The 23,620-nt window shown below is 40.7% G+C and overlaps 1 protein-coding gene across 4 annotated transcripts in view; it reads right to left on the reverse strand.

Moving 5' to 3' along the window:
- The window catches only part of sema6e (sema domain, transmembrane domain (TM), and cytoplasmic domain, (semaphorin) 6E), a 278,709-nt gene that overhangs the window by 180,584 nt on the left and 74,505 nt on the right, over nt 1-23,620 (reverse strand). For all 4 annotated transcript variants that reach the window (XM_055228148.1, XM_055228150.1, XM_055228151.1 and 1 more), the window contains one exon: nt 8,035-8,125. The gene's annotated coding sequence lies outside the window, so the exon portion shown is untranslated. The remainder of the gene's footprint in view (nt 1-8,034; nt 8,126-23,620) is intronic.

Raw genomic sequence — 23,620 nt, forward strand, 5'->3', positions numbered from 1 at the left:
TTACTCGAAATTCAAAATGTGTTTCCGTGACAGGCCTAGATATAACTATTTTTGTGGGTTAATAGCTATCATGGATGCTTTTTCTTTGAACATTTGGTTATTTTTCTGCACTGTGAATACATTTGAGCTCTTGAGGGCTGAGTAAATAATTTGTAAGGCTCATTAAGTGATTTTTTTAATTGCAGCTCATGTTCATTAAAAATACTGTACATATAGAATTGTTTTTTAGGGGGAAAGTCCAGCCATTGTGTCTAACGTCTATATCTTCTTCAGCAATACGTCGTACTTCAAAAAGTATTATCGTGACAGGCCTGTGTGTACCCCCTAGATCTAGAAAACAGTTTCGCCTTTGAAAATCAGGAAGTGCATTGTTAGCATGCCAATGTGTGTCAGTAAAACTCCGCTCTGACATCTGAGAGTTGTGAAAAGCGCTTATACACTTGCGGTAAATCATTTGGGTGCTCAGAATGAAGTTTGTGTGGAATTAGTTGCAAACTCTATATAGTAATTGATGTGTTTTTAACATTAATATTCAGATACAGCGCCTTTAATGTACGCACGGTTAAATGAATAATTATGTGGAGTGAAAAGTTTGAAAATCAAGAGTCTAAACACACTTTTTTAAACTCACAGTCGCGACCCCAATTCCCCATAAACGAGTATCCAATTCTCCGTGTATTTGTCAAAAATGTATCCAACACATCATGTTTCTGTGTAAATGTTTGCGTTGCATCCATTTCCATCGTCTCTTTATTTTCACTGAGAGACAGGTTCCAAAACCGTGGCCTCATTTCGCGGAGCCCTGTAAACATCCCCGAGTAGCTTTGGTTTAGTTTTACAGTCAAGACTATCTGCCAAATTCTGCCACCAAGTTTGGACAGGCTAATATTTCTCTCTCCCTCCCTCCTCTGCTCTTCCCGACGGAGTTGTTCTTTTGGTTTGGAGGAAAATAAAGAGAGATTTCCTTTGCAAATACAGCTGATAAAACAAAGGCTAAATGAACACCACTTGGAATTGGAGATCGCTTCGGAGACCTGACCGACTGCTAGGTATTAGCCTCTCACCTAGTTCTGTTAGATAAGACGTAACATTTGTTTCCAATTCTAAACAGTTGGTTTCTGTCCAGAAGAAGAATTGGAATAATGCAATTTACAGATACAATGTGCTTAAAGGCGCAGTACCTGATGTTTACAGTCCTTTATAAAGGCTTTTCACAAGTCTCAGAGCTCATGCTAACGTGCACTTCCTGATTATCAAACAATAACATGGTTTCTAAATAAATACCAATTCATTCATTTTAAACATGTTTTTTTGCAGTGGTCCAAAGTTATTCCTCACTTACCTTGTGCATTCCGAGCATCCTAATTCTTCACCACAATGAGTTTGTAAGTGCTTTTCGCAAGTATCAGAGAGAACTAGCATGCTAATGTGAACGTCCTGATTATCCTCACTTACCTCATGCATTCCGAGCGATCTAATTATCCACCGCAATGAGTTTCTAAACGCTTTTCACAACTTTCAGAGGCCAGAGCGGAGTTTTCCCATCGCAGAATTGCTTACAACAACTAGCATGCTAATGTGCACTTCCTGATTAAAAGACAATACCACACTTATAGCTGTAGGCAGTATACGGCAGTGTTGTTTTGACTTCAAGAGCTGCTTATATGATATATCTGATGGGACGAGACAATTTTATTCAAACACATGGAGGGGAAAATCTGGTACAGAGTCATTTGAACATTCGCTTTGGCATTCACTAACTCTATCCAGTAAACATGTCAACTGCTTTTTGGCCAATCACTCATATCCGATCATAATGGATAAGTACTTCACAAAATGGCTTCCAGATGGCCCAATGAGCCGACGTGGGAGCCAAAAACACTTTCGTATTAAAAATTAAAGCACAATTAACAGCAGTTTGTATGAAAAATGATCAGAGCCAAAAAAAACGCGAGCCAGATAGTTTTCACTTTGGGGTCAATTTGAACGACTTTGGCTCCTGGAATGAGCCTTGGCAGCAGAATTTTGCACGTAAACACAGATGGACTAAATATAGCACTTTGACTGGGAGTTCACAATAGTTCGCGAGTTGTGGAGTCAGAAAGTCAGTTCAAAATACTGCATTTCTGCTTTGATCCTACTTCCTGTCACCTGTCAGCTGTTGCCAGGCAATTAGAGCGTTCTACCTTTGCTTCTAAACTAATTGGACTCTCAATCTTGTAAACGCACAATCTCTTTTTCTTTCATTCGTTTTGGTTAAGTGCTGCAACCCTCTCCCGCCCCAAGTTCACCACAGCAGCTTAAAACATCAGCCTCCACAGCCTCTCAATCTTCTACCCAATACAGCCAAAGCCCATGGGAGTTCTATTAATTTAAGTTTCAATTAAGTGAATTTTAATCAAGATCAAGATCGTCTAGATATGGTTGAGGGTTTTTAATGGAAAAGTCTACAATCCGTTAATCCTCCTGGTTGTGAGCAGGGTTCAGACGAAGAAATTGGGCTGTATTTTGTGTTAAATGACCAAGTGTAAAAGTCTACCTTGTGCGTTCATGAAATCAATGCTGAAACCCATTTTAAAATTTAGTTTTTGAAAAGAAAAAAAATCGAAAATGGATGACCACCTGTATGAAGAAAAACGAGATCATTTTGCCATGTTGCCGAGCCCTAATTTTAATAGTAACATTGCATTAATCGCAAAAATGCTCAATTTTGCACATTATTCATCCAATCTAGTGGAGGTTGGAGGGGCGATGGCACAGTCACTCACTCTCACAACATTCATACATAGGCAAGATGGATAAAGTGTCTTGCCTAAGGACACAACAGAACTCCCTGGTCAGAGCAGGGTTTACTCCAACAATCTCATTTGGAAATATATTTGGATGAAGAAACGATCTGTAGTACTTTGGTGATGCCATGACCTCAAATTTCAGGCTACTGGTGACAATGTGGCCGCTAAGACCCACTGCGATGGCAAATCCGCGCGCCGATCGGCACAGCTCCGAGCCTCTGGGAAAACAGCGGGGTACGGCCCACAGCTCCGCTCCTGCCAAGGCCTCCGTAATGACTTTCCAAGTTTAGGGCGACCATTTGTCAGGCTGACTGATGTCTGTGCCATGCGGATCAATCAGTGGCCCTCATCCGTCTCCTCGGTACCAAAGGGAAAGTACAGTGAATCACATACAAGCGTGGGCCCAGAACAGCGGGCTACTGGAGCACACGGAATCAAAGACACATCCATTATTCAGGCTTCCAGGTGGAGGTCTGGCTGCACTATGTTAATATTGATGCATGGGTTCTGGACTGAAATCCAAGATGAAAATGGCCAAAAAGGTGCCATTTCTGATACGACTATGTGTTATGTAGTGTGTGTATTCACTGCCAGTTCTGAAATTAACTGGCAAAGATGTCCCTAAAGGAGCATTATGTAACTTTTCTGGAGCTCTGACTGCAGTTGGTTAATCTTGGTGCATCATCTCATTTGTAACAAATAGTTAGGGCATTAAACTTAACAGATAGTCAAATATTTTCATGGGAGTACCATCAATATATGGTCAGACATTATAGTTTGCATAGTCACATATAAAACACATAATGCATTCCTGTGTCTTTGTGTCCCTTAAAATAATGTCTACAATTGGAAGATATACTTTATAAACTACATTTCGGTCTCTAACGAGGTATTTTTTGTTGGAGCTCTCTCGAAAATGGAAATGGAACAATTGGAAAGTAAACAATTGACTGTGCACAAATGGCGCCTGGTAGTTCCAATCAGAGGGACATTATGGACGACCATTTCTGCCGTAATGTAATGTCTAGGAGGTTTTTACCAAATCGCACTAAAATCAATAAATCCTGACAGATCAGGCAGTAGACGTGGAGCTGCAGGTGGATGTCACTGACAACGTGTTAAACGCCTTACAAATGTGAGGAAAACTACACCAGATGAAGCTTATGTGCTTATAAAAAGGTACATCTTTGTGTGTTGGGGCTAATGCTAATGCTAACTACGGAGCCTAATAAATAGTTAAATAACACCACTGACTGAAATAATCTACACCTACAAATAACTGGGTCGTCCTTAGAACAAATTTAATTTTGTTGTTACATTTAAGATTTTAATAGAAGTTAGCCTTAGCATTGACTTGACACACAAATACGTACTTTTACAAACACAGAAGTGTTTACAAAAGCGGTGAAGCTTTCTCCTCATTGTTGAGTCTCTAACACGTTGTCAGTGACATACACTTGCAGTTCTCTGTCCACCGACTGATCTGTCAGGATTTGTGAATTTAGCGCGACTTGGCAAAAACCTCATACATTATATTACGGCGTTAATGGTCATGCAGACTGTCCCTCTGATTGGAACTACCCGGTTATCACTGTGCACAGAGCCAATTTAAGTCCCTATCCCATGTGAATACTATGCTAATAGAGCCATGCATTCCTTGTGTACACAATTTGATCACATGAGTGAATGAGTCCACCGATGGTTTATGGGCTTAAAAACTACACAGGAGAAGTCTGAAGTTTTACCTGTGACACAACAAAACTAACCAAATGTGAACAGAGCATTTTTAGAACATTTTTTAGATTGATGAATTAATGTAACAACTGTGAATGAACCAAAACTACAACTTCAGGTATGTTTTTGATTAGAAGACAACAGTATAACATGGCTAAAAGCTCAAAAAAGCTCATTTTTTTTAACACATTTGTACCCGCCATGTTGAACATAGTAATACTGAGAGTAGAAACAGCCTTTTTAGTGATATAGTAATAATTAATTCCTCAGTTTCGCAGTCTCTCTAAGACACAAATATCACTGTCGACTCCTTTAGAGCTCATTAGTTTGTGTGTATCCTGTTGTGCCTGTCCTACTCCACTTTTCTATCCGTTCTCCCGAGAATCCTCCAAGCCTTTAGCTGGAACTGAAATAACACACATTTATAAACTAAAGAAATGTGATCTCAGCGTCCGGCCATGTTTTCACAGGAACGTAACAGCACTGAGGGACCCACAGCACTTCTATGTACACTGTTATCATGGGCTGCTTATCAATATGTCATCACGAGCATTTTTTTGGTATATTTTAGTAAATTATTTTGAAATTATGTTATGATTTTGTTGCTTGTTTAGATGACGGAAACTTGCAATACATTTGATCCTTAAAAAGAGTATTATTTCATATTAACTTTGAGCAGGAAACGATTTGTTGTGATAATCGATATATTGCACCAAATGCCTTGTACCGCCAGATCGTAATATCATCGTATCTTGAGCCATGTATCGTATCGAATTGTGAGGGACCATGTGATTCAGTTGCAAGTGTGTCCAAGATCTTCAACGACATAAAAAAAAGGATATTATGGAAACTCAATGGGAAGTCTCTGCCACTCCTCTAAGTGATGCCTATTGAAACCTAACAAACAAAATCCAAACCGAAAACCCGCCTGACAGACTTTGTGCGAGCGGACGCGGCTGAACGAGGTGTGGCAGGTGGCTTTTGTGGCGACGCCGATGTAAAGCGGAGATGGCGTGTGGAATAAAAGCGCTATGGTCAGGAAGCATTGGCGTGAACGGAGTGAATGCAGGGGTTTCCAGGGGCCCCAGGTGAGCCCCGCAGAGAGCCAATTCACAGAGCTGTCGACTGACTCACCCTGACAGGATCGCAGCTTGGCCGCACGCACACAGCTTGCACACTAAATTATTTCAGTCTACCATACTATAAGCCGGATCCCGTTTATTGACCTTTACAATAGCGCTCTTTCAGGTCTCAGGTTCAGGCTTTTTCACAGCTTTCCAGTATTTAGGGTCAGAATTTTAGGTGGAGGGCAGGGGCCAATATGCCGCTGGGTGATTCATTGTTTTGGAAACGCCAAACAGTATCCACAAATTCGAAACTTCATTATCAATATGGCAGATTTGTTGACCAAGTCTCTAACAAAATACTTTCGACTCACAACAATTGCACCTCTTGGTTTTGTATATCTCCACTTGCTTTTTGAATCTAATGTTTTATGTGGACAGAAAAGCCAATTATAACTTGCAATGCGCCAATATTGTACTGGGACTTGGTATTGGCACTAATACGAAAAGAAATTTTGGATTGGGAATAGTTCTCTAGACATCGTTTTAGCCGATAAATGTCAGTAAACGAGCCAATGTTGTCCTAAAATGTTTTTCCTATACAGTGCAGTTTCATAGTTACTTGAAGGATAAGGAACAGTTAATAACACACATTTGGATTAATTTTGTTCAGTTTGTTCATTGGGATCGGTCGGTATCAAGTATAGGCACTTTAAGCCAAAATATCATTAACAAATCTGCATTAAAATCTGTTCAGTACATGTCTAATTCTACCATGTAAGTCTACGACCTGATCTCTGCCTCAATTATAAACTATGAACGGTGAAAAACGCTGTAGCATCATGTGAACACAACCTATTACTGGTTGCTCCATTTTCGGGCTCGTACGGGGAACAGCTCCTCCTAACAGCCATGATGACTGGACTATCAAAGTTTATGTTACAGCATCATTAGCGCAGGAGAAAATCAATTACGGAGCATCAGAGCTAAAAGGATGTGAACATGACGCCGGGGGAGTCCACAAACAACATGTAAACAAGAGTGAGCCTGCAACATGGGTATAACCACGAGTTAACAACAACAACAACAAATCTGTAACCAGGATGCTGCAGTTATGATCTCATGGAAGAGTTATGGCATTAGGGCTGAAGTTGGCTAAACAAATTCTTGGTTGACTTACCAGACATGTCCTGCCGATCGATTAGTCGACTAAAAAGGGGGCGTGGCAAAAGTTCTCATAAATATTACCTATCTCTATATATCTGATCCAAACAGCACTCACAAGACTACACCTGCACGGGGTTCATGCAAAAACAACTATGTATGCAGAAAAAGTACTAAGATTTTCAAGTTTCAGCTTTATAGAAATGCACTCACTAAGTTTAATTAGTCTTTTCACATATAACAAAATACAAAAATTCCAGCTAACTCACTAACTACTCCTTTATATCCCCTCCAGTGCTTACAATCTCACCATGGATTACTTTTGTTCTCCAAGGCAACACGTGTTTTTTATTTTACTGTTAAATTCATTCATAGTCTTCTTTTTTAGATAACTTAGATAAAATGTTTTTTGTTTTTTTTTACTTTTTTTTGTCTTTAAAAAGTACACACGAACCTATGCAAAATATATCACAAAAGTATTGATATAACAATACTGCCCAATGCAATGCCCAATGCAATACCTCAACTAACTAAACGTATTGCAATATCAAAGCAGATTTTATCAATGATTTTTCTTTTTTCAGTTATTTTGTTGCCGTTTTCTTTTTTTAAACAGTAAATTGACTGGTAAATGAATGCATTTAACTGCACTATTGTGTTTAAATTCTTAAAATATTACAATATTGTTCACAGTACTTGACAGCAATAAAATACTCTCAATCTCTCATCTCAATCATTCCCAATATTGTGCAGCCGTAACTGCAAAAATGTACTTATAAATGACAGTATTGCACATCTAGTACCAAGTTTTGTGCCCAAATACACAAAAAACGTTATACTTATGGCAGTCCGTTTTCCCCATTCTTCCTGACAGGGATGAAAGACACCATAGACAGGAAAGTTTTTTGTAAAGTAATGGGAAAGTTCTTAAACTGAGCAAGACAGTGTTTAAAGAGTGCGAGAGAGAGTTTTTAAAGGGTGCAAACGAGTGGGTGAGAGAGTTGCAGATTGGGTGATTATTTATGTTTTGATTTGTGTGATTTTAATGTCTTTCTTATTCTGTAAAGCACTTTGAATTACCTTGTGTAAGAATAATGCTATAAAAATAAACTTGCCTTGCCATATATTGACCAGCAAAAATAACTGAAAAGGTTTGACATTGATTGTATATATGGTAGAGCAGGTACAGGTATAATACAGGTATAAAATCTTGAGTAAAGCTATATTCTACGTGAAAACATTACACATCAGATGCAGTGAAGAGAAAAGTAGTCCCATACCTTAAAGAGCTATTCCACAGTAGCTCCAAAACACAAGGTCTCTGGAGTTAATAATCCTCTGATCGGCTGATACCACTGGTTCTGCAACAACCTGCAAAACAAACAGAACACAATATATTTAGAAAATCCTGTGTAAACTTTTGAGTAGGTTTTTTTGGGGTGAACTTGATAGCACATAGATTGTGCTATCAAGTTCACAATGTCGGCAAAAAATGTTAAATGTATTTTATTTAATATTTTTGTAGTCATTATAGCACTGTGTTTTGGAACTACAGCGTCTGAAGGAGGTGTAACTCGCTCAAAATGTGATGTCCCTGTGTTTTAATACAGTTAATCTTTCATTTGGCGGTATTCTGAAAACCATTACTTTCCTAAAACCAAAACAATCCAAATATAAATCGGAGTTGATTCCTATGCCACATTTTTAGAAACCATTTAATGTAATGCAACTCAATGCAAAATTATTCAGAATACAACTTTCAATTTTCTAAGTAGCCCTTGCAACACTGAATATAAAATGATCCAACTTGGTTAGGTTTGCTGTTGCTATGCTTGAGAATAGACTAATTTCCGTTGCCAGGAAGAAGCAAGACATATGCTGGTGTAATGGTGCAATTGACCGATGATGCAGTACGGCCTCCCCCTGTGGATGTGCGGAGGGCCTTCAGGATTTAGCTCAGATGTGAAAGAATGCTGACAGAAAGGAAGATTGAGCTGAAATGCAACCAGGAACATAGAGTTATAATAATAATGCGGTTTACAGGCTGGTCAAAGCCTCAAACAGACAGAAGTGAGGCTGCCAATCTGCACAACTAATCACGGACTCACACTCCACTTTCGTACTAGGAAAAGTGGGTTAGGACACAATGACAGAAATTTACATTAGCCAATTACAGCCTGCTACCTTTGCCAGTCAGCCAATCACCTCTCTGGATATTCAAATAGGCTAAATACGCCATCTTGTCACTCCTTTATATTGCCATTTTAGCTTGATGGTAACTCCTCTCCACAGAATTATTTGCTTCCCCAGCCTCGCCATCTACTCCTCTTCACCACTAATGTTTGGACAAAAGGGAGAGTTATTATCGCTCTCAAATCAACAACTTTTCATCCTATTGCTACATACCATTTTTGTCAAGAAGTGAGCAAAAAATAATCAAACTGGTCAAATTGATCAGCTTGGGTCTTAGGGTTCGGGTTGGTCTACAGCCAAACCTGGAGCACAGTTTTAGCCAAAGCCATTTTTTAAGACATAAAGAAAAAATATATAATCCACAGTGAAGACCGATCAGTATTTCATATTCCCAGACCATAATTTTGTCTCCTCGCTGAAATGTTAGTGCTTACACAGACCCATAGCTTTACCAACCCCCAAGTGCATAAAACACGTACTTGTGAACTGTCACAAACTTTGCAATTTCAACTATAGTTCACTTCACTTCCTGCACTTTTTTATTTTCGCTGCTATGAAATACCTTTCGAAAGCTAGCTATCTCGACTTATACCGTGCTTATTTCTGGCAGTCTGAAATGCCGCCTATAAGAAGCCGTGGATAAGGTAGTTGTTAGGGCGGCACCTGTCTATCTCAATGTGAACGCTGTAGACAGCCCGGGTGCCATTTGTCGGGAGCGTGGCGGGTGGGCGGGTGAGTCGGGGTGGGGGGTCTTATCTGCCAGAACAACCGCTGTTACATCACCGCCGCCCCCCACCGCCGATCTCGCCACGATACCGAGGCCACATGCCGGGAGAATGAAAAGGATCGGCCCCAGATGGAATATACCTGGGTTAGAAAGATCCACGGGAAAGACGAGAGTTTTGTTCTGGTAAAGTATGGTAGTATCGACGTGGGTGATAATTGCTCCGTTTATTGAGAAATTTAGAACCTCTGAAAGTCACTTCGGTTTAATACATTCTGACATGTACAGAGTGTCTTGAACGTGGTGTAGTGCCAAAAAAAAAAAAAAAAAAAAAAAACACCTCTAAAAGATTCAATTGAACAGTTACACAGACCTTTTTGTAATTGTGACTTTTAAAATGCAGTTATAGAATATCTTTTGGAATTCATGAAGGGGTATGGGGAGAATTGGCTTTTGTAACAGTAATAAATGTATTAAATGTTCTATAAAAATGTAGCCCATAACAACCAACCCTGGTTCAAAGAGGGTTCTGACATGCATTTTTGGATATGCTTGATACTTTAACTCACTTAACTTTAACTTACTGTTCAAAGTTAAAGTTAGTCTCCCCATGTCCAGTTGGGGGAAACCGGAGTACCTGGACAAAACCCATCAACCCAAAACCTGGTGGCATTGAGTGACGGGTAAAATGCAGATGATAAATTTCCCTACAGGGACAATAATGTGTACCTAAAGCTTAACAGTACCGAATAAATATGTTTGGCTACTATTGGTATTGAAAGACTTTCTTTTATTGCAAAGTTTTGAGGCATGGTGGGTGCCGGGAGAGCATTATAGAAAGTCAGAAAGTATATGTTCGTACATGTTCTGTGACCAAAACATGGCCGTCACAATTTGCCACTTATACCATCTACTGCTTTGGAAAGCTTATATTTCACTGTGATTGGTTTACTTTAGCTGTCACTCACACAGAGCATGATGGACAGACCAATAAGAGTGAATGGGGAAAAGTGTCTACGTTAGCCCTACTTCTTTGCCATTGTTTCCATCTTTAACTAAACAAAAATGTCAAAACTGTCCAAAAATGTCCAACTTCTTCAAACCATGGTGCTCAAGGTTGTTTCTGAAATGACCCCTAATAAAAAAAATAAAAATCATACATGAATTTATCAGCTCCACTAAAGTACTGATGTAGAATATTTGTCCAGGCAAATTAAATCACAAAACCATGCGGACGTGAACTTTTCCATCTCTCCACCGGGGGCGCCACAAGCCAAACACATGCATGTATCGCCATAAACAGAACCAGAGCTGCTGTCAGCACATGAAATATGAGGGACATGAGGGACTTATCAGAGGTGTGAATGCAGGATCTCAGGTGCGATGCTAATTGTGAGCTTGATATTGCAGCTTGTGTGAACAGATAGCGTAGAATAGCAGCGGACTGTGTGGTATGTGGCACCTGTGTGTGGAGAGCCCATTACAAAGTGCGAGTACAGAAAGCAGCAGTAAGTGTGTTATTAATGCATGTGTGTGTGTGTGTGTGTGTGTAGTACCCTTTAGGACAAACAGTATCATCCCAAGAGTGCTCTTCGGTTTACACGCACTTAAAAATACAGGCCATGTAATCGCTATTAGATACTATGTAGAAAGCATCACTGCAGAAATATAAGCGTACAATTCGACTTTCTGGCCAAATGGAGCGATACTGGCAAATTCTAAACTTCCAATTATAGACAAAGTGTTACATGTTTTATTCCAACGGTCAAACTTTTAAAAGTCCTACACTGTATTATTAACTTGCGAGCAGGTGGTGAGTTACGCCAGGCCAAGTTAAAGGTCACATCTGTGGAGAAGTGAGCCCATTTGCAGTGAGAAAGCATGTTTTTGTTCACGGAATTTGAGAAATACAAATGAGACTGATGGAGATAGATTTTTGTGCATCTAATTATAAAGCGTTGTATTGTCAGATAATCAGGAAGTGCACATTAGCATGCTAGTTAGGCTCATAAACTCTTTGCATTGAATAATTAGTATGTTCAAATGCATAAGGTAAGTTACTAATACATCTGGGCCACTGTGAACTGTTTGAAATGGACTCGTTCTGTTATTTTTCACAGGGAAATCACCTTTAATGCCATACTGTGAAACATTCCAGTCAAAGCAATAACATGTCACTCAGAACAAGCAGGTGGCAGGCCCCCCAACAGAAGTTCCATAGTGTGCCTTTAAAGGAAAGTCTAATTAGTTTAGTTCCAAGTCCCCTAGCATTTTTTCTCCATTTGCGTTTTGCCCTCACTACACGCATCCATCTTCAAATTGGTTCAGCATATATTTTAACCCAGATGCCCTCCTTGAGTAACTCATCTCCCCTTTGTGACAGATGAAAACTTCCAACATACTTCCATGTTTTTCCCAGGAGGATAATATTTCCACAAGCTATGCGTATGTAAATGTAATCTATTGTGTTCGCTGTAACATGTAAACAGCAGCTCTTGTTTTAAACATTAGTGGCTCCCTCTGATGGATGGTGGTGTCAGGCGTTTTACATAGAGCCAGGTCTGTGCTGCAGATCCCCATTCATCACGAGACGTTGGGACGGGCCCGGCGTTCATCTTAATGCATTACAGAGCCCCGCAGGTCCAGGGTCACTCGGCGAGCTCGTACATCCCACTGTCTGAGCTCTAAAAGGGGGCACGAGGTTCACCGGAGGGCCCCGCTATGGGAGGTGAGGCTACAGACAGGCCCATGGTGGTTTAATCCAGGCTGCATGAAAATGGAAAAACGGATTCAAAGATAGTAGAGTGACAGAAAAAATATCTAAATGTGATTTTTCTGATAAGCCTTGCAGTGACAATTAGTTTTGTGATTTATGTTTTAATAATGGGATTCTGTTTAGGGCTGCACTTGTCTGGCAGATCCAGAATGATTTTTGGATTTTTCATACAGAGGGGCATCAGTCTGGTCCCCACTTCCCCTGTCGCGTCTCAAGCCAGAACCAAACATGATCGTGCACTGAGATTTGTTTTTCAATGACGCATGTGAAACGATTATTCCTTTTGAACAATATAAAATTTCCTGTCATTGATTCTGTGGAAATATGCAACATTTTTCAGTTCCCTGTGATTTTTTTAATTTAGTTTTTTACTCTTAAGCAGCTATACTTGTTTTGATAAGGATGGACGATGCTTGTCCCTGATTGGCTAATCCACCCGTCACTCATGCCCATCTGAACTCTGGGAGATTCACGGGTGAACAAACTCACATCCTTGTAAAGTATTGAAGTGTGTATTTTGGATCCCTGGCAAGCGCGAAACATTGCTTTGGAAATTTGAGTTAATGCAATTAGCTATTTAGAAAATCCAATGTCCTCTGAAAAGTAGTATAGCATAGTATAGTCAAAATTATTGTTGTTTCTATAGTTTATTTTAATGGCGTCCATAAGAACTGATAAACTAAAACAAGTATCAGAATATTTCAGTGTTTATACAGATCTGAACAACAGGGTTAGCACTTTTTATGCAGAATAAGACAGGATATTTTGTTGTTTGTCGAGAAAATTATGGTACTTAAAAAATAGCAGCCTTTGTCATTTGCCGACGCATCCATTCAGATTGCGACTTTGATTTGATTGTGATTAACCTTGCAGCTCTAAGAGACAGAGTTCAAAATAACAGCTGTGAATAGAGAGATGGTCACTTCTCCCAGAGTACTCATCCTGGTTTAGTTTGTGTGGTTTTTCATGGAGAGCATATGTATGCAAGGTCCCTTTGGAGAGCTCCGCTTTGGGCGTGCTTCCATTGGGATATGTCCTGCCCTGATACATTTTCTATTTCTATGCAAACAATTAGGCTCGTCTCTAATGATTTCAAAGTGACAGAATAACTTTATAGACAAACAGAAGCAGACGCACTTCAGTCATATCATGTATAAAACCTGTGCAAACGTGCAAGTGCCTCCAACTGGTCGTCGCCATGTTGTTGCTTTGCTTGGAATGTTCCACAGTATAGCATCCTGTTTCTCTCCATGAAGTTGGATATATTTAATGTCTTATAATAGACGCTTTTTGATGCCCAATCTTGTCAAATTTCTGAAGCCAAGCGAGGTCAAGGTTGGTTAGTACTTGGATGAGAGACCAGGTGCCACAGTGGGGCAGCAGTGGCTTTAATGGAAACTGTTGCTGTGTCCTTAGGCAAGACACTTAACCCACATTGCCTAGTATGAATGTGGCGTGTGAGAGTTGGTTGCCATAGTATACTTTCAAAAACAGGTTAGCAATAATTTAAATATATATATGATAAAATGAAAAAAAAAGCAATGTGTACAACTTTGGGACAGCTTGACGACGTTAACAGACTATAAAGCTAACATATGTAACCAATGTTTTGCATTTACCGAGATTAATTGGTTATCAACTCCATATTGTTCAAATTCGGGCAAAGCTCCCGTTAAGCATTAGAGGCCATTCGCATATTATGGCGCCGATCTAGCTTTATCCGTTGTACATTACTAACCCAGAGCTTGCCAACAGTATGTGCAGTGGGCCGGCTCATCAGCACAAAGCATCCTGGGGGCTTGCACTGTGTTAAACAAGGCAAAGGTAAAGAGGCTTCTAAACATCCCCCTGCTGTGATGAATGCGTACAGTCTCTCTTTACATTCCCGGACTGCCTCTGCTCCTGTGGGCTGGTTGTATGTATTTAGCCAATGTTAACACACAGCATGGCACAGCACTGGGGAACCTCAAAAGCATGGGTCAAACAGAACAGGTCCAATGTTGGGTTTTACACAGGACGATTTTGCTCTATTTTAAGAAGGTTTGTTTGAATAGTTTATTGTGTGAGAACCTAAACAGAGTAAAATATGCCGGTTCAAATATAAATACAGTGTCATAACTTGTACATTTCGTCTCCGAGACCTCCAGACCTCATGCCTCGCAACCAGAGGTGGTCAAAGTGCATTTTATTACTTGAGTTTAACTAAAAAGACACATCTGGTCAAATACTGCTCCAATACAAGTAAAAGCAATACTATCAAACTGTTCAAGTACGTATGTATATGCTTTAGACAGTACTTTTTTACAAATCATTTAAACAAGTTGTGAAGGACAACTTTGCAGCTTCAAAAATAACAAAATATAGTTGGTTACTTCAAAAGATAAGATGCAAATTGTTTTGTTTCGTCCTCGGTTCAGTCCAGACTGTAGAACTGTTGTAAAAGATTATTAGATTAGAAAGGCATATTTGGCTAGAATGGATAAATTGCAAACAGGAATTTAATTAGCCTATATTTTGTATTTACTATCTTCAAAAAGAGCAATAATAAGCCCACTGCAAGCTCGTTAGACTTGCAGATAATGTTAACGACCTCTAAAATAGATTAGCCAGTTTGTTGTGACTTGGGTTTAATCAGTGACATTGTGTCCACTTTGGGAACGGCTGGTGTAAATTATGTTTTTTCGACCTGTGCATCCCAGAATATGACACATGCAAAGGGGAAAAAAAGTTGAAAAAGTAAATAAATGGCGACTTTGTAAAGGACAGGGAAATAAAAAATTAAAGGTTGTTGTAAAATACCAGACAGTTAATTAAGCCACACAATTTTAACCCGATATAAACACGTAACACGTTCAAAAACCAAAATCTGTCAACAAGCACATTACTTCCATGGAAGCCTTCCTCTAAATGCTTTGAGGAACAGTTTGTACAGGCAAAACTTTCAGAACTTGTTTTTTTTTTTTTTTAAAAGACAGCTGCAATCCAGACGACATTTACGAATCCATCCAAAAGCGGGCGACAAGTGGAGTGAGACGCGCTGACTCAAAGGGTGAGAAACCTTACTGAAACAATCATCGTCATGAAAGGAAAGTGGCCGTGACGAGTCCAGTTTAATTGCATCTAGAGCCATTTATGCGATATTACGCCGCACCGGTTCTGGCAAGCTTGTGATACTGAAGGAAACCCATTATTTAAATTTGTCTTTTTAGAGCTTTTTAACCTTGTCTGTGTAATACGTCAGTTGTCCAGGTATGATCCAAGAAAATTTCAAATCTGTCAACTGGACAAAAGTTATTGAGTGAAGACGTTTCGCTGCTCATCCAAGTTCTAGTCAGATTGCTGGTGGACACTGCTGTACATCCATCTGAAGAGAGGAGCGAACTACACTGAAACCAACCCACCTATTTGTATACACAGTGTTTGTTTGTTGGCTAGGTCTATTGAACTATAGTAACTGAACTGTGCCTGACTCATGTTTACATAATCGTTCAGGCCCCTAATGGCTGCTCTCACACCCATTACCATACTGGCTAGCACTATCATTTTCCTTGTTTTGATTTAGGTCCGAGGATGGAGTTACACATAAGAGATAAATTATGTCCAAGCCCTCATTCCTGTTTAAAGATTGTCTTTCCTAACAAAAATGACCACTTTAACTTACCTCTTACATACTTTCTTTTCTTTGGCTAAGATCTGTACCTCACCATCTTCAAAGGAGTGGTTAGTGGCTTTTAAACCATATTATAATTGTTTCCCCTTCTCATTTACCCATTAGGAATTCTATTTAAAGTGATTCATGCATGTTTGAACAATCTTTATTCTCCTGTATTCAACATGTCTACCATCGTTTCCACCGCAGACGCCACACGGCACTGCTCTTTACGTTGTTCTCGAATATGATTCCCTTAATTAGTGATACACGTAGGATTCAGGAGCGTCTCGTAGCCGTTTTGGCACAAATGAAAAAGAAAAATGATGCTCACTTGTGTGATCTGCAGCTTTGCATATGAGGGGCCGACAGCATGTGGCACTTTGTTGTGGTGATGTTTATAGCGCCGTACCGTAATGGCGCAGGCGGGAATCTGCTTCTAATACCTCAATGGGTTCTGCAATTTTCCAACCCAAACATGTTTCTTTCATTTAAGAGGAGGTATTGTTCAGTCTTTTGATTTTTTACTTCCTAACTTTCTACCGTGCTGTAATGTTCCCTCATTAAAAACATGCCTGAATAGATTTCAGATGCCATCCATGCACGTTTCAGTAATTTAGCGAGCTCTCCTGGGCCCTATTCTAGCCCTCCTTTCAGCTGGTTTCAAGACTCTGCCCACACGGCTACGTTCCCCCTGCTCCCACGCGACAATCCTCCATGAATACACAAAAGCATGGTGCAAAACAATATGCTACAACTTCACAAACCTGATACGATGTGCAGTAGTTTCATTAGTCAGATTCACACTGATTGCGTTGTGATAGTGCTTTGAAGGGGGGAGCAACTTAGCATGGAGAGCAGAGATTTGACTGCAGCATATGACTGCTATGGGGCCGTTTCAGAAGAATATTGCGATTTAAAATAGAATGTTCCACATATGTGACAGATTATAACTATATAGCAGAAAGAGCACGATGGGTCTTCTTTAAAGCTAAGTGTTCTTCTCCGAAATCCTCCGATCCCTCTTTTATTTTGGTGCGTGCTAAGCCTTGGCAGGGCAGTGGGGAGTTGTTGGCTCGGATACCTACCCTGCCACCCCGCGCATGCCAAGTCGCGGGCACAAGGGCTCCGCTGTGCCCACAGAATGGATTCAGCGGTGGTTCAGCAGCGGGCTTGGGGCGGCTCGGAGGGAACAGAGACGTCGGTGCCATCCATCAGCGCAAATCTATTCCACGTCAGGCTACATCCCACGCGGCGCAGCAGGTACACGGGCGCGCACAAAGGTTCCAGTCTGCTGGTGCAATGCCTTTATGGATTTATGGAATCACGTTGCTCCGGGATGTCTGCTTTGAAATTGGACAGGCGACAAGCTGAAGATTAAAGGTGTGCTGTGTAACTTTTTTGGTGGTGGGTCTTTCATTTTGTACTAGTTTTATTGCTCGTAAATTCCTTGAAAAATATGCATTCGTGACCTGACCTGTATCTGGGCTGTAAAACGATCTGAGTCACTTCCTTGCCTCCATGGAGATAAAAGCAGAGATAAGTTAAATGTCATACTGCGGAACATTCCAGGTAAAGCAATAACATCTCCATGGAGACAGGCATTAACCATCTTGCGTTTATGTAATTAATTACTTTATAAAGTTCCCTTAAATACATAATTTACATTCAATTCTATGAAAATATGTGAATTTATAACACAACCGTTCTGTGTTGGCTAAAAAAATATTAAAAAGTGTGAGTGCAGATAACGATTAGCCACTGCATAAGCGATTAGACAAGAATTAAACAAACCAATTCATTGTTTTAACCCCTATCCATCGATGTTGATACCGTAAAACTCAGACATCAACCAGATTCATCGACCAACCATATATTTACCTCTCACTGCAGCTGAGCCATGGCCGCGTTGTTCTCCGTTGCCACTAAAGACGCCACTCAAGGTTCTCAAACGGCAATCTACATGTCTCTTTAGGATTAGCATGCTCCGGTTGGTCAGTCGATAACCACTAGCTTCTGCGCTGTTATTACTGTAGTGCTACTTTTCTCCCACTGGTAGCAAACTCCGCAGACAGCTCGTTGTGTGTTATCTCCCCGATTGCGCGGCGGTCTCGGGGGGGCCCTCACACTGATGGGTTTGTTGGGCCCATCTGTCTACCGGCCCAGTCTGAGGCAGCTCGGCAGGTGAAGGCGGCCCACCGGCTCCCCGTGCTGCAGGGGGCTTCATTAATCCAAGCCCCCTCCCTCCTTCATCACGGATCTCCACAGACTGCTGAGGAAACCTAATGGCAAGATTCAATCACCGTGGCAACAACTTCACTTCTTCCTCAGCTTAGAGTCACTGCTGACTTGTGACGTGACAGAGAGACAGAAGACCAAATAGGCCTCTTGAAAGTTTCTAAACAAGTGCATTCGAAGTTACGGACTTGGGCGACAGTGGTTCAGTGGTAAGAGCAGCGGTCGACCAATCCGAAGGCCAGATGAAGGTTTGACATTTGTGGATTTCTATTTTGGATATTTATTTCCAGCTGCAATATAAACCTACTGTCTACTTTTCACATAACAAAGTTCAGACCAAGTTTCACCAAAGTACAACTTTTTTCATATTTTGTTCTTTGCAGAGGACATTCCATTATCCAAATAATTGCAGCCTTTGTGACTTTGTGGCAACTCAAATAGTAATTTTAATTTGATTGCAATATATTGTGCGGTCTTTACAAAAAAAAAAAAAAAAAAAAAGTTGCAATTGGGAGTTTCATTTTTTTAACAAGTCGTCACTACCACAAGCAATTACTGAGTTTTATGTTTGATAGGCACTATTTTGAACAAAAGACCATTTTTGTACAGTAACGACCTACAAACCAAGTAGGAAAGATTGCAACAAAACAACAGAACCGCAGCAGCTCCAATTGGATATTTTCTGACCACGGCAAAAGAGAGAACCATATTATGGACCAGGACAGAGCAAACATCATTGGGACAGAGGACAACAACAATGTCGCTGGATTAAGGAGGAAACTGAAATACGGAAACGTGTCCATGGGACTATAAACCGGAACGAGGGGGCTTTTTTTCACTCACACACCTGGGTTATTGTCCTGAAGTAGTCGGACTGTAGACGGCGCTGTTGGAGTGAGCAGTCCAAACAGTCAGGTATGAAAAAAACACCTAAACCTTGGTCTAAAAATCCCCAATAGAATTAAGCAGGTCTGGGCTGGTTTGGAGTTTTCAGCAACATTTTGACACAATTCTATGACTGTATTGTATTATTGGCACAGCTATGCAGAATTACACACGTTTAATTCCGTAAGCGTCCTTAAAAATAGAAAGAAGCATTTTGTCAGATGAGCTACGCGTGTGTCAATTTCAATAAAAAAAATAATAAAAATAAAAAAACAACTTCACTTGCCAACGAAATCGCTACCCCTACCATCCGACCACAGCTCCACGGTTTACTGAGAGCAGAAAGTAGAGCCGCTTCAAACCCACTTGTATGTGCCCTTATTATTCATCACGCTGGCACGCCTCACAAAGCCAGAGCTGCTGACTCAGACGGGGAGCAGAGATCTGTCGACGCTCCGCTTTCTCTCCACATCCAAGGAAAAAAATAATAAATAAAAAATAAAAAAACTGGATATTTGGTGTGCGCCCCCAAAATCTCCCCCCTCGCCCTTGAGAGAGTTGCCCCACTTTTAGACAGCTCATGTGGCATCCATCTTTCTTTGACCTGACACTGCTATTGTTTATGGAAGCCCAGTGATCCTGTCATCCCCAAATTTGATCCGTTTATTCTTTAAATTATGTTCACGTATCATTTTTAAGCCACCGTGTGCAACTTTTCAGCCGAAAAATAGACTCAAAGTGGTTTTTTGGTTGCTTTTTTTGCACTTGCGTCTTTGCTGTGAGCCTTATTTGGCCTGTAGAAGGGTCTGTTTCTGCTTGTTGCCATGGAAATATCGTTCCTATTACTGCAATGGTCCACAGTATGGCAAAGTAAGGTTCCAAAGTATGGTTTTAACTTTTCATGCAGGTGCCATCTCCAGAAAGCTTGTATGTCTTGGTTGAGGTTCAAGACTAGCACAAAACGTGAAAGGACCATAAAATTTACCACAAAAGTCCAAAAATCTCACTTATACCCTTTGGGAGATCATACATTCCTGTTTGAGGTCATTTTAATTTGCACTAGAGTTGCCAAATGAATTGCAATCAAACTGAAATCACAATTTGAATAGACAAAATTAGCAAACTGCAAACACTACATTTTTTTAAGTACCAAACAACCACAAAATATATCGTCTTATTCTGAATGAAAAACAAAAGAGCTAAGCCTATAATTTAGATCTGTACAAACATGTTCTAATATGTGATTCTCGTATTAGTTTGTCAGTTCATATTTCTGTCGTACTTTAGTCAATTCTTCTGGATGGTTTTAAAACGTGAACTTTTAACAGAATCCTATTATTACCAGATATTCAAATTTTGCCCGTCTCCAAAACAATTCTCAATTTCTCACGTTTCGGTAATTTTAGACGCTCCACATCCTGTATACATGTCTTTTGCATCAACCTTTCACTCGCACATTCTCCGCTTGAGACGATTAGCTGCGGGACCACCTGCCGCGCACTGGCTGAGAACTCCGTATTTACCGATCAGACTTCCCTTTCGAGTGTTGCCACGGCTTCGGAATGATGTCATTCTTATTTTTGTTTCCATCGCGGTGTCTCTTTCCAGGCTTTTAACCTTTCATACGAAAAGAGGAGGGCAAAGAAGAAAAAAAAAAAAAAAAAAAAGGTGCGCGTTTTTAAGGTGAGCCCCAGCCTGTGCGCCGCAGATAGAACGCTGAACTCTATACGCCTCCTGTTTCTTTGTCGGAGCCAATTTCGTGCCATAAGCTCTCCTTTGTAGTGGAGGCGCTCACTTTCCTCCACTTCTTATTCTCAGGTCCTTGAAAGCGGGCTGCTAGAAAATGAGCAAATTACTTTCAATTCAGGTGCGTTTTTTGGAGATGTTGTCTAGAGCTGTTGAAAATGCACGGCAGCTATAGGCCAGGGTTGTCTCGTGAGCTTAATGATCCAAAAGGGGTTTTCTGGCTACAGAGCAAATAGAATGCAAATGCACATCTTTGATACAAATTGGGATAATGCAAACTGTGTTACATGTGTAGGGATGAGTCATTAGGCGAATGTCTGTGCCTTATCCCCTCAACTGGCTCCTCTTAAAAGCCCTGGATCAGTTTTTTTCCCCACATTTTTTTCCATATATTTGAGCAAAATTTGTCTTGCACCAGTATAGATATATTGCATAAGCAGCTCTTGAGGTCAAAATAAGTCTGCTGCGTACTGTCTGCATGTAAACTCTGCTTTTCACAACTTCCAGAGATCGTTTTTTGCATTATATTGGAGTGTGAATGACGTTGGCCTTGAATTTTTAGGGATGTGCATTGCCTATATTCTGTCTATAAGATATGAGTCACAGTTCACATCCAGCTGCATGTTGGTACTGAGATTTATTTTAGATTTGCTATAAACTTTCAAAATCTTCCACAAAATTACAATCACTATTTGATTTCGTCTGCTTTGATAAGTTATTAAGAAGACACGCGGATTACTAAGAACATTTTCTGCAGAACACGGGTATTAATACTGAATAACTCGCAGTGAAAGTTTATAAAGAGGATACTTTTGGCACATCAAGTACTATTTCCAATGATTTCACTTCTTACAAAAACAATCATTTGAACTATTTAACTATAGTAAGTATTTAAAGTATTCATTTGTCTGACAGAGTTTGAGAGCATAGTGGTTTAGAGGTTACCTTCGTGTGGCAGAAGTAACCAACTTTTGTCCTTTGTTGCGTGGATTTCTGTTGCAACAATGCAGCCTCGTAAACATGCATGATATACTAGTACTAATAAATGGTGTATATAGCGCTTTTCCACTTTGAGGTACTTCAAGGCAAGCGCTTTACATCAAGGAACCAGTCACACATTCATACACCAGTGTACACAGACACTGGGGGCTCAGTGGGTTAAGTGTCTTGCCCAAGTACATGACAGTATTCATCTGTGGGTCAGTGGATCGGACTGCTCTACCAATGATGTTTAAGTGGAGAGCGGGATTCGAACCGCTAACGTTTGGATCGGTGCGCTAATACTAGTATTGTCACAAGTACTGCAATATTTAGGCGAATCCATCTCTCCTATTTAGCAGAGGGCAAATCAGGCCTCAATCAAAGAAAATGTTTAGTTATGTTTGCTATTGCCTTGTGTTTTTAGCTCTCTTTTACAGTAGAGTCTTTTCAAACTTAGCATACAGCACCATCATGAAGTAGAGGATTTCACGTTTGAGCATCGCCGCTCTCCACAACACTCTCCACATATTACTAGATTGCCTCCGACGTGGCCGAGTTGGTGTGCCGAGCGTGACAGATCCTTGTAGTTTGTGTCTGCACCGCCCCGGGGGATCAGCACCTCCGACGGTACTGCCATGACACCGTCGTCATGGTTACCGGCGCCTGACACCTCGGGCGGCGGCGAATAGACTGACCGCCGCGCAGCGTTTGAGGCCGAGTTGGCAAGAGACGGACGGACAATAAAGAGCACGGGGAGCTGGGGAGTCGGTGGCGAGGAAGAGGAGGAGAAAGAGGAGGAGGTAAAACGCGTAGTCGCCGTGGGTGAGCGCGGGGACAGAGGCGTAGGGGACATCTCCAGCTGGCACCACCTGGAATGGTAATGAGCCCTGCGAAGACTATACAGCTCTGTCCAAAATGCCACGCTGGGGAGAGGCAGAACACCCCAGACTGAGGCCAGTGTGGGACTAAAAGACCAGTGAAAGCAGCAAACAGTGGAACCTGGCTTGGTACGGCACAGCTGATGTAGTCGTGCCCAAAACGACATCATCCGTTCTCCATCAATGTCAATGGGCTCTAAAATTGCTAGAAGGCACAATTGAAAACCCATTTATATTAGCTGGGGAATCAGACTTTTTTCTAACAAAAAAAGAGACATTTTTCCTATTCAGTATGTTGTAGACTAGCGGCAGTTAGTCCTATCCAAGTGACTCAAGAATAACAATAATGCATGATAATCCTTGTAAATATACAATATCATTAAAAGGCCTGAACAGCACCAAAGAAACAGAATGAAACAATAATTTGATGTCACTTATTCAACTTTTTACAGCTCAAATCGTTCCGTATTACTACAAAAATACCCCCAAATCTCTCAATTTTTGCAAAGAAATTGTACTCACGATATCCTGAGCCCCAAAATATATTGTTCTAAGCTTTCATATATTGGGTGATAAGTCGACACAGTAATCATCGTGACAGGGGATGTGTCTAAAATGCACTGTAATTATTCTTTAAACTGCACAAATAAGGTGTAACAGAAGCATCAATTGGTTAATACAGTAAGAAAGTGTGGATGGCAGATATCGAGGGACGGATGGAAGGCAGATATAGGAGGGATGGATGGAAGGCAGATATAGGAGGGATGGATGGAAGGCAGATATAGGAGGGATGGAT

Source organism: Periophthalmus magnuspinnatus, chromosome 16 (assembly GCF_009829125.3).
Source record: "Periophthalmus magnuspinnatus isolate fPerMag1 chromosome 16, fPerMag1.2.pri, whole genome shotgun sequence".
Classification (NCBI taxonomy): Eukaryota; Metazoa; Chordata; class Actinopteri; order Gobiiformes; family Gobiidae; genus Periophthalmus; species Periophthalmus magnuspinnatus.